Consider the following 11,935-nt stretch of genomic DNA (forward strand, 5'->3'; position numbering starts at 1 on the left):
CTATAACAGTAAACTTACATTAAAGACCAATAAGATAAGGATTTTGCTAAACATACTAGCTAGATACAAAAAGAAAGATGAAGAGGAACAAGCATCCATCTCAATTTTCCAACGATAGAAGCGAATCCCACTCTGGATCTTCAAGAAGTACCCTCCACTTGTTGATTTCTGAGCCTCACTCTCTCTAAAAATGGCTTCTCTTGGTTATTCCAAGAGGGAAAATGAAGATATATCCTAAAAACAAGAGATAAGACCCAAAAATCTGATTTGGATCTATTTATACAATGTTGGAAATTTTCTATCTCGCCCGGAGAGCTCATCCTCGCCCGATGAAAGTTACTTTTTGGCTCAGCTAGCAATCAGAGTGCATCAAACTGTCATTGGAAAAAATATCTATCCTCGCTTGGTGACGAAGACCTCGCCCGACGAACTCAAACTATGAAGCCCTCGTCGGGCGACTAGAACGAGTTTTGCTTTTGGAATCCATTTCTTTTTGTTTGCCCCACAAGCTCGCTTCCTGATCGCTAGTTGGCACTAGACAAATATACCAGAACTTCCCCAATTCTTAGCTTTGTTCCTTCTTCTTTGTTTTGTGTCTTTTACTTTGGTTTCTTGCACCATTTCCTGCACACTAATACACAAATAAGGATACCAAAGCTAATTGCAATTTATATGATATTCGGTGGAAAACGTGGGGAATTCAATAACGAAACCGCATAATAATACGAAAAATACCAAGCTTTTATATATAAATTATATCCTAATTTAGCACTTATCAATAACAATATTTATTAGGTTAATTTAAGTTTGTTGTTGTTTTAAATAATTTTGGTAAGAGAAAAATAAGTGCTCTCTTTTGTGGGTTTTATGTGTTTGTCACTTGTGTAGGACTGATGCATGATTAGTTCTGGCATGGCAGAATTGGAGTCTCACTTTAACCTCAATTTCTAGCAAAGTCTTAGATGTAAAGGACGTTGTAAGGAACAAAGGTCTATGGGATTAGGGAAAACATGGAAATAATGCGAATATTGGAGTGCAAGTGAGTTGGAAAAGCTAATATGGATAAGATTAAACACTGCAAGACGGAATGTTGCAAAAGCTGATAAGCACAAAATTGAACGCATTGTTGTTTGTCTGCATATCAAACCTGCCATAAGACGTGTTGTCCCATACATGCTGGAATTGTACTACCTAAAGATGATTAGAAGGAAAGGAGAAGGAATATGTTGTAATTAGTGGGACAAAACAAGGAATATCCTTAAGGCCCATGAACTAATGACAAGACAAAACCTTAAATGTTAGAGGGTATAAAATGAACCTCTTAGACAAAATGGAGAGAGGTTCAAAAGTTAGAAACTTGAGAAATTACTCTGAAAACTATCTTACCGAAGAAGAAGAAGAAGAAGAATAAGAAGAAGAAGAAGAAGTTTGAACCAATAATTAAGAGTTCCTTATATTATCCCTTCATTGAAGAAGTGTTGAGCATCCTGGCGTGACAAAACTCGCCTCATGTTGATTAAAAGTTTGCAAAGAGTAGAGTTTCGACCTTAGCTTTATATTTTCTTTTCAATTGTGTTTAGAAATATGTTGTTGTATTTCTTTTGCTCATCATGAGATAACACTCTTTATGTTGAGCAATGTGAATATTACTGGAAATTTATGTTTTGTATTTAATGGTGTGGTTTGAAGTGATGCATTTTACTATGTGAAGTAAAGTTATACATCTATTTCTTTCCTTGATCCCCTTAGAAATAGGTAAAAGTTGGTTAAGGGTTGAGATATATATGAACTAACGGACTTCATAAGTAAATATGGTTGAAAATGTGGATATATGTTCTTTTAGGTATAAAATTATCAATCTTGCAAAAGATCCTCTCTGATGTTTTGATGACGGCAAAATCAACATTTGTGATGAAGTCGATGGAAATAGTTTTTAACTCTTTGATGATGGTGACCTAACCAGAGAAACAATTTGTGTCTCATCAACATAAAAAGAATTAAGATTAAAGAGCTTATATGATGTATCTATCTGGTAAAAGTCTTGGGACCTTCAGAGTAATAAAAGAGAGGAAGTGTGAAAGCTCTTCAGGTCGTGTCTTTCTGAGTGACCTGGGTTTTGTAAAAGTAATGAACTAACATCTAAGTACTATCACAACTGACATAATCACCTTAAAAATACTTTTCACATGTTTTTATCTTGAAAATAGTTTTATAGGCCAATCCAAGTGATTAAGAAGTTATCCAATCTCTTTCTAAACATTTTTTGAACTAACCAATCAATTAGATACTTAAGGCCATCGATTGGAAAAATTGTTTGAGCCAGCCAATAGATTAGAATGTTAAGTTAATCAGTTGGAGAGGGCCTAAACTATTAACCAAATGGTTAAGACGTCATCTTAATGACCTACAACGACTCTATATCAAATATTTCAATGTTGGGCAAGGTAATCGATTAAAATTGACTCATCGAATCAATTGGAATGTTATGCAAATCATTTGGCTCATCAATTATGCCCATGTGTTATTTCCTTTTCTTATTTTTCTAACTCTTATATAAAGGAGTCTCACCTCCTCTTCTTTTCACGCCACTTTCCAAAGCTTTACATTTTCTTTGGAATTTATCTCTCTATTTTATCTCCTTATCTCTTTTGAAACATTTTCTGTTCAATTAAAGTTGCCATAGTGCTTTTGATTGAAACCTTACTTATAAGGAAGAAGTTATAAGTGGTCGTGATGTTTGTTTGATTCTTGAGATTGCGATTCACTTGAGAAATTAAGTTTGGTTCATGAGATACACCATTCATAAAATCTATGTTCTTGGCTTATTGAGCTTTGTTGGGAAATGTTATGTTATTCGTTATTGAGATCAGCCTGAAAATATATAATAAGGTGTAGCGGGGTATCCATTACCTTTAGATTTATTAACTAAATCAAAAGTAAATCATACAATTCGAGTCGCTACCGCACTTCTATTTATCCAAACGAAAGGTCAGAAAGCAAACAAAAACCGAGAAGTTTTATCGAATCAAAAACTAATAAAAATGTCAGAGATCAGGGTAAGGGGGTTGGTTATGCAATGGGAAGGTTTTAAGCATCCAAAACATCCTAGGTACTCCTAGGGAGCCCTTTTCACAACTGTTGTAAGGTAGGTTGGTATTTGTGAAAATTATTTGTGCAAACATGATTGGGGAGATGAGAGGAGAATGTACAAATTATTTACAATTTAGTGTTTGAATGGATAAACCCACTGCCTACGTACCATCTTAAAAAAGATTAGGATCAAAACCTCGTAGTTCGGGGTAAAAATCTCAAAACAAGTTGGTGAATTGATCGGTCCAAAAGCCTTAAGGTCTTTTGTTATCCAAGGGAGAAAACTCAACCTAAAACCACAAATCCACAATGTGAGGATAGCTTCAACATGCTAGTGAGGGATTAACCCTATAATAAGCATGGAAGACTCATTGTCCATCACTAAGGATATAGGTGAGTATTATATCAACCTCAAGGATAACTCAAACCTAATAGCTAATGGTTATGAAAAGTTTTGATAGGAAAGTGGCCATTGAAATCACAAAAACATTTGAATGAGTTATATTTACCAATGAAAAGCATTTACAAAATATGGTCAAAGTTGACTTAAAGATTCAATTCAAAATAAGTGTTATGAAAAGAAAGTTTGAAAATCAAAAGCATAATGCTTCGGTTTCTAATGTTTGAAAACAAATGTTAATGTTTGCACAAAAGTTTTTGCTTGGGTTAGAGTGGAGGGAAGAAGAAGAATGGCTAAGTCCTAAACATACAAAGATGAAGGAAGAGAAATAAAACCACAAATGGAGTTCCCTTCTTGAGATCATAGTGATGATCCAAGTAACTCTCATCCTTTGGAATAAGCAAGCAAATAAGAAAATACTCAAGCAATCAATCAATCAAGCAAGCTTTTAGGAATCTTCCAATGGCCCTTGTATCTCTCACTTTAGATGCACATGACAATGGTTCTTCAATTTGGCTCAAATGGGAATCCCTAGCACAAAAACACACACATAAAAAAGTTCTATAATGTCAACAAGGAATGGACAAGAGTGAGTTTAGAGATTAGGTCCTTCCAATTCATCTTCAACATTAAGTCCTTTTTACTCCATTTTTGCATAGGGAAAGTCCTAGAATCTAAGTCCTTTTGTCCATTTGCATTTGGTTCACAACAATCAAAACAAAACACAAGCACAATAGTATATACACAATTATGTGCTCAAGTGAGCAAAAGGCAAATTGCATTAACATAAACATGTTCTCAAATGAGCAAAGGGCAAAAGCAAATGATTAATATGTACAAGAATATTAAATTGCATAAATGTAAAGTGCAAGAATTAAATGTTAATGGTCAATTGTTAGTGTTAGTGTGCCGTAAGGCAATTTAGCGCTATGTTAAGCAATCGTAAATGGACTAATGTAGTAGTCACACCTATTTGAGGTCGGTCAATAAAATATAGGCAACAAACACAAGTTAGAGATCTTGATTAGTGAATCAAGCTCCTACAACTTGCCATGCCAAAAGAAGATGGGAAATGATCTTGTATTTATTTAGGTTTTTTGCTTGATTAGGAAGCAACCTATCCTTAATGCAAAACCATTCACTTGATCTATGATCAAGATGAATTAGATTTTAATCAAGGAAGGTTAAACCTCCCATACATCAAGGCTAACCACCAATCTTTAACTCATTGATCAAAAAAGAAAAAAGATGAAGAAGGAGATGAATAAGAATGAACATTAATGGAAATTCAAATGAAGTAATCAACATACATTGACCAAAGATAGATGGAATCAAGGTCAAACATTAGTAAACAGAAGCAAAATGAAACTTAGAAGCCAAGAAACAAATAAAATATTTTTGGTATTTTTCAAAATTAAAATAATACTTGAATTAAAATAAACAATTAAAGGTCAAACTTCAAATCCATTTCAAATCAACTTTGAAAAGTCCAAATGGATCATCCTAAGCTTAACCAGGTCAAACAAAGTTTGACAAAAAAATTCAGCATTTTTAGAAACCAGAAACTATTTTTAATCAATAAAAAATGCATAAAAAATAACCTAATTGAATTAAAATCTCAAATAAATCTCAAATCAATTAATAGATTGATGAGAATATTTTTCATAGATCCATCATCATTCAAAGAGGTTAAGAAAATATTTTTGTATTTTTTGGATATTGAAAACTATTTAAAATGAATTAAAAATAACCAGAAAATAGAAAATTCATAAAAAATATCAAATGATAAAATAAAGAAGATTAAAAATCATTTTTAGAAACTAGAAATTAAAAGAGAAATAATGCAATTGGTCTCATATTTTTTGGAATTAAAATGAGAGATATGATTTTTTGGAATGAAATGAAATAAAAGAAATAAAATGGAAATTAAATCAGAAATGAAAAATGAGAAAAAAAAACGTGATGCGTTGGATTCAGGCTCATTAATTGAGTTGGCGCATCAAACGATTCACATGCGCGCGTCCACCAAACACGCTAGTCAATGAGAAACACGTGGCCATTAAAAAAGTCATAAAAAAGGAAGGTCCAGATTAGATCTGGAAATCAGATCCAAGGGCCATGGTTCATTCTGGTAAACGGACGGTGGTGTACACCATCGTCTTCTCCGGCGAGACCAGAGATTCCGGCGAGAGTTGCAGAGAAAAAGTTCTAACCAAATGAGGCGATCTATACAGCAATGGAAAGCTGGGGTGATGTACATCACCCCTGTACCATTTATTTTCACTCTAGATCTCCATGGGAAGAGAAATCAGAGGTTGAAAATGATGGTGTTCATCTTGAACTCAATGGAATTTCAAAATTAAAGGTACAATTTAATTTCCTCTGATGAGAGGACTTCAGCCAAACCAATAAATGCAAGAAACAGACAATAATCAAGGTGTTTCGAAGAAGAAAAGTTTGAATATCCACCTCTGAAATGTGGATCTAGAAAGCACAAATCCTCTTAGCTATTGCTTGCAGTTTGATCTAGAGATGAAGATGAAGCAAGATCAAGGAATTATGAGTCTGAAAATCAACCAATGAAGTTGAAATTCAGATCTGAATTTTTGAAATGAAAGAGTGAACTCCTTTAGGTATGTCTATGGAGGGAGTTTTGCAGCATAACAGGCGCCTTCAGGTTGTTGAATTATGAAGCTTAGCACTCTTATTTATAACAATTGGCAAAGGCAAGCATGAAAGTTTCATGTGCATGAATGAAGAGGGCCTCCATGCATGGGCTTATACAGGCGCATGGAGGGCCCAAGTCCTATTGCAAATGAATGATGATATCACATTTGGGTGAAACGGACGAGCATAATTGATGCAATTGGCTCGTACAATGAGTTTTCAACTAGTTTCCAAAAATGCACCAAAATGTTCTCCTCTTCGAAAATGCCACTTCCAAAAATAGAACATGGCCTTATGGGTAATGGTTGGAAAGATCTTGACATAAGGATCAATTGTTATGTTGAACAAAACTTCATTTGGAATTGGGAAATTGATGAAAATTGATCATAAAGTGCAAGGTGCAAAACATGTGTATGTGAAAATTTCCAAAATGGGCCAACTTCAAGCCCTTTTGTTTCAATGATTCAAGCTCGAATGACAAAACCTTCAACATCAGAGTTGTAGATATTTTCAAGACAATAAATTTGGACTTAAATTTTACATCATTTGGAGTTTTTATGAGAAAGTTATGGGCACTTGAAGTTGAACTTTTTCACATTTCAATGCCTTTGGTCCAAAGTGACCTATAATGTTTTGCATTATCACATGTGTTTCTTTTAGGATTATGACAATTTGTTAAACATAACAAATTATGTAGACATCTTAAACTTTCCAATTCATTTGATCCCACATCAAAATCATGAAAAATGAATGAGTTATGTTCTTGGGAAGTTGACCTAAAATTAGGGTTTCAGTCAAAATGACCTATAATGTTTTGAAATGAATAATGACCTTCAAAGTTTCAAATAGATTTTTGATGAACATTAAAGTTGTTCATATAGTTCTTAAGAACATTGTTTATCTTGGGGTCATATCCATTTGACAAACACATTAAAAGTTAGGTCTCAGTGTACTTCAAAATAGTCAGATGAATTGACTGATCAACTTCTCAAGTCCAAGCCTCAAATCTTGATGAATTTATGATTGAGGACACTCAAATAAGCTTAAATATGCATGAAATTATGAATGGAAGAACTTCCCTTGATTTTATTTGACCATGGGTTGAGGTTGCTTCATGAGCAAGGCATAATTGATGAACAAATGAATTAGGGTTTCCTTGGGAAACAAGCCTCAAGCCCTTTGGTTTGCTTTGATCAAAATGATGAATGGAGATACTTGGGAGGCATATATGATGGATGAGGTCCTTGTGAACCATTATCATACTTGCTTTCATCTTCACCTGGCCATATCAATGAGCATAGGGTCTCCTAGGAGCCTTGTATCTTATGATTGCTCAAGCTACAAAACAAGCAAAGTTAGTGACATATTTTTGTGCTTTTGATTAGTAAACAAAGTGAGAAAATAAATAATATACAATTCAAGCATGCTTGGTGGTCTCAAACTAACTCACAAATGTTCCCACCCAAAGGTTAGGAGCCAAGATGTTATGATCCTTGAGGCAAGATGCAAATGCAAGGTTATGATGCCATGAGGGATCTTAGGGTCAAAATTGGGGTCTTACATAAGGCTCCTTAGCTTAGCTTATGGTAAAAGCTATCTTTAGTTAGGGATAAGCCTATAAAAATATCAAGATCAACTTGTGTAAATGTTCGTGGGAATAATCTTCAAAAGCTCAAATTTTATAGTCAAACTCTCAAAAAGACCTCTTAGGGACATGACTAGGCCAACGTTTGGCCAAACCTGTATAAATATCTATTGCAATCTCTCTACCATATCCTTTTAATTTATTTTATTTACTTTTACTACTTTATTTATGTTGTTATTCACTCATAAGGAACTATAAAATATGATCATCCAGAAAAGTATAAAAGTAATCGAGAATTTTAAAGACCACAATGCATCCCCCCCCCCCATGTGCTTGAAGTCACTTGTCCAACAAAAAATAGTAGGATACACATATCTACTAGATTAATCACTTTAAATATATAGGACTATAACAATAGGGGAAATCAGAAGATACAAATTGACATGCTTTAGTTTTATTGCGAGCCTCGAGATTTATTCCCTTGACTTAATGCATATGCCTTGATGTATTGGATATACACCACTATATCACCTTCTTCCTCATCTGGTGTGTCAGATCTCATCAGACACACACAAAATATGAACTTCATTAGATAGATCATTTCCTAACATGGCTCTTACTATTGATTTAACTCTTCATCATAACTTCTCATTTATTGTATTTCATCATGAATCTATGATAACCCAATGTTTTTGTTACCTCTTTGTTCATGGATATTCATAATATTTTAGTGTAAGAATAAATTTAAGTTATTATCATCTCAATGGGATCGATAGTCTTAATTTCATATCACTTTCTACGATAGGTGTGTGTATGTTGCATGCATAGGTTGTCGACTTCAGTATATAAAGGAGATTTTGAGCCTGAGAGAACACTCAAATTACTATGGAGATTCAAGCTACTGGTCACTTATCGGGAAACCCTTTTTCTACTCTTGTGTTTGGAAACATTGAAGGATACTTTGAAGAGCCATTTGAAGGAATCTTTGAAGAAGTACAACTAGAGCAAGAAAGAGGCATGGATGATAATGGCATTATTAGCATTTCCAATGATATATCAAGGAATATAATGGATTATGAAGTGTTTGATCCAAATTCCATGAATACAATAATATTAAGGCTAAATATCATAATGGCACAATTTGAATTCAAGCCTATGATGTTTCAAATTCTACAAGAAATTGACTAATATTCAATAGCCGCCCATGAAGATCCACATTTGAACTTGAGGCAATTCTTTGAAGTTTCTAGTAACCTTAAATTCTTGGTATTACTGATGACACTTTTAGATTGAGTTTATTCCCCTATTCACTAAGGGATAGAGCCTAACGTTGGTCGAACCCCTTAGAACCCAATTCCATAGCCATTTGGAATACATTAACTAAACGTTTTTAGCTAAGTATTTTCCTCCTATCAAGAATTCATAGAAGAGGAATGAGATTACTTCATTTAGACAAGGAGATGATGAATCTTTGTTTGATGCATTGGAGAGATTCAAGGAATTATTAAGGCAATGTCCTCACCATGAGATGCCAATTTATGTTCAGTTAGAAACACTTTACAATGGATTGGTACCACCCTCAATAAATATTTTGGATGCATTGCTATCTAAGTCCTATGAAGAAGGTTATAAAACTGATTAAAAACATTACTGCCAATACTTATCAATGGTTAGTTACTAGGGCAACCACTATAGATGTTCCAAAGAAGCCAGTTGGTGTTCATGAAGTAACTGAGACCATAACCCTAGTTTCACAAGTGGCTCAAATACACCAAATGATGAAGACCATGATAACAAATTCTAATACGCCAGTTTTCGAGTAAGTCAAAATGGTAACTGATGCCAATGTGTTACATGTGTTACATGTGGTAACTAATCTTGTTTCTATGAACTATGGGGGAAATAACAAATGCAACAATCCCTACAAAAGTGCCTACAACCCAGGATGACGTATTCATCCTAATTTCTCATAGAGTAACACCCAAAGCCTTAAACACCACAAATTCCTCCTAGTTTTCCTACACCAAATCATGTTGTGGCTACTCAAAGAAACCACCAGCTAGAGAATATTTTGAAGTCTTTTATAAAAGAAACAAAGAACCATTTTCAAGCTCAATGTGTAAGCATTAAAAACGTGGAAATTCAGGTTGGGAAAATTGTTAATACTTTCAGTTCAAGATCTATGGGAGCACTCCTAAGATCTATAGAAACACTATCATCCACATCTAGAACCAAGAGCAATTAAACATGCAAGGTCATCTCATTGAGAAGTGGTAAGGAGTATGAAGGACCAAGCCAACAAAACACTAACCAACCAAAGAATAATTTGACTTCCTATGATGTATCAGAAGAGTTGCCACCAACACCTATAAAAACTCATTTGGTTGAAGAAAGAACATAAAAACTACAAGCTGAGAAGCCTAATCTAACAACATATGGCCTGACAATTTCAACAACATAAATCACAACTGATATGACAAAAGTTAGCACAATACCTAGATTTGTGCAATAAAGACCCCCACCAAATTTTCCCCTAAAGAATTAGGAAAGATAAATAGGAGAAACAATTTCGGTAATTCACAGAGATCCAAAAAAAATTGGACATCTACATGCCTTCAATTGAAGCCATTCAACGAATGCCAAACTATTCTAAGTTCATGAAGGATGTGTTGACAAAAAGAAAAAAAAGTTGGAGAGTTTGACACTATAGCATTAACCCAAGAATGTAGCCAATTTTTTCAGGGCAAGTTACCACCTAAGTTGAAAGATCCTGGAAGTTTCACCATACCATGCAACATAAGAGATTTTTTTCTGGAAGATAATTATATGATTTTGGAGAAAGTATTAACCTCATGCCCTTGTCCATTTTCAAGGAACTGGGCATATGAGCTACAAGGATAATAACCATCACATCTCAGTTTGTTGATAGAAGCATTTACTGCCCAAAAGGGAATATTGAATATGTCTACTAAGGGTTGACAAGTTTGTTTTCCCTGCTGACATTATAAGCATGGATTTTAGTGTTGATGAAGACACTCCCATCGTTTTGGGATAACCATTTCTTGCTACTAGAAGAACTTTGATAGATGTTTAAAAGTAGAATTCCTTATGAGAGTAAATGGGTAGCAAGTGGTATTCGATGTCGTCAATACATTGAAGTAGCCGGAAGAGTATATAATCGATTGCTCACTAGTGTATAGTTTAAATTCCCTAGTTCAAAAAAAGATCATTAAAAGCAAGGATGAGTTGGAACAAGATTTAGGAAATGAAGACAACAATGCATTGGTAAGAGAAGATATAGTGTGTGGACCTCACTTCCCAATTGGAGAAAGAGTAGAATACTTTGAAATTATGGAGATTATAACTAAGTTGGTGGAACACAATATTCCATCCATAGAGAAACCCCCTAAAATGGAATTGAAAGAACTTCATACACATTTACAATATGCCTACTTAGAGGTATGACTAAATTTTTCAGTTACCATTGCTACTGATCTGTCTGATGAGAAAAAAATGTAAACTTCTAATACTTCTAAGAAACGCAAGAAATCAATTGCTTGGCATGTATCTGGCATCAATCGGATTAGTCATACAGTTTGCATACAAATGATACTTCTGGAAGAGAATACCAAGAATAACATAGAATTCCAAAAGAATAATGAATCCCATCATGAAGGATGTAGGGAAGAAGGAGATCATCATATGTCTAGGTGCAAGTATTATCTATCCCATTTGTTATAGTGTGTGGATGAGTCATATTCAATTTATTCCAAAGAGTGGTGGTATGATTGTGATTGAGAATGAAAAGAAAGAACTGATTCCTTTAATATTTGTATCTGGTTGGAGAATATGTAATCATTATAGGAAGTTAAACAAGGCTACAAGGAAGAAACATTTCCATTTTTCATTTATTGACCTAATGCTTGATAGGCTAGTTGGAAAAGATTTTTATTGTTATCTTGACAGATATTCAGGACATAATCAAATTGCAATAGCCCCTGAAGACAAAGAAAAGACAACATTCACATGTCCCTATTGCAAATTTTCATTTAGAAGGATTCCATTTGGATTGTGCAATGCTCATGCAACATTTCAAAGATGTGTGATGACCATCTTCTCTGATCTCATAGAAAGCTCCATGGAAGTATTTATGGATGACTTTTCAGTCTTTGGATAGTCATTTCAAAGATACT

The 11,935-nt window shown here is 34.1% G+C and overlaps 1 non-coding gene across 1 annotated transcript; it reads right to left on the reverse strand.

Annotated features, from left to right (window-relative positions):
- Positions 1–9,166: 9,166 nt before the first annotated feature.
- Positions 9,167–9,272, reverse strand: LOC127132906 (small nucleolar RNA R71). The gene has a single exon (XR_007806910.1). It is a non-coding gene; the product is annotated as a small nucleolar RNA R71 (small nucleolar RNA).
- Between the last annotated feature and the right edge of the window lie 2,663 nt (positions 9,273–11,935).

Source organism: Lathyrus oleraceus, chromosome 3, assembly GCF_024323335.1.
Source record: "Lathyrus oleraceus cultivar Zhongwan6 chromosome 3, CAAS_Psat_ZW6_1.0, whole genome shotgun sequence".
Lineage (NCBI taxonomy): Eukaryota > Viridiplantae > Streptophyta > Magnoliopsida > Fabales > Fabaceae > Lathyrus > Lathyrus oleraceus.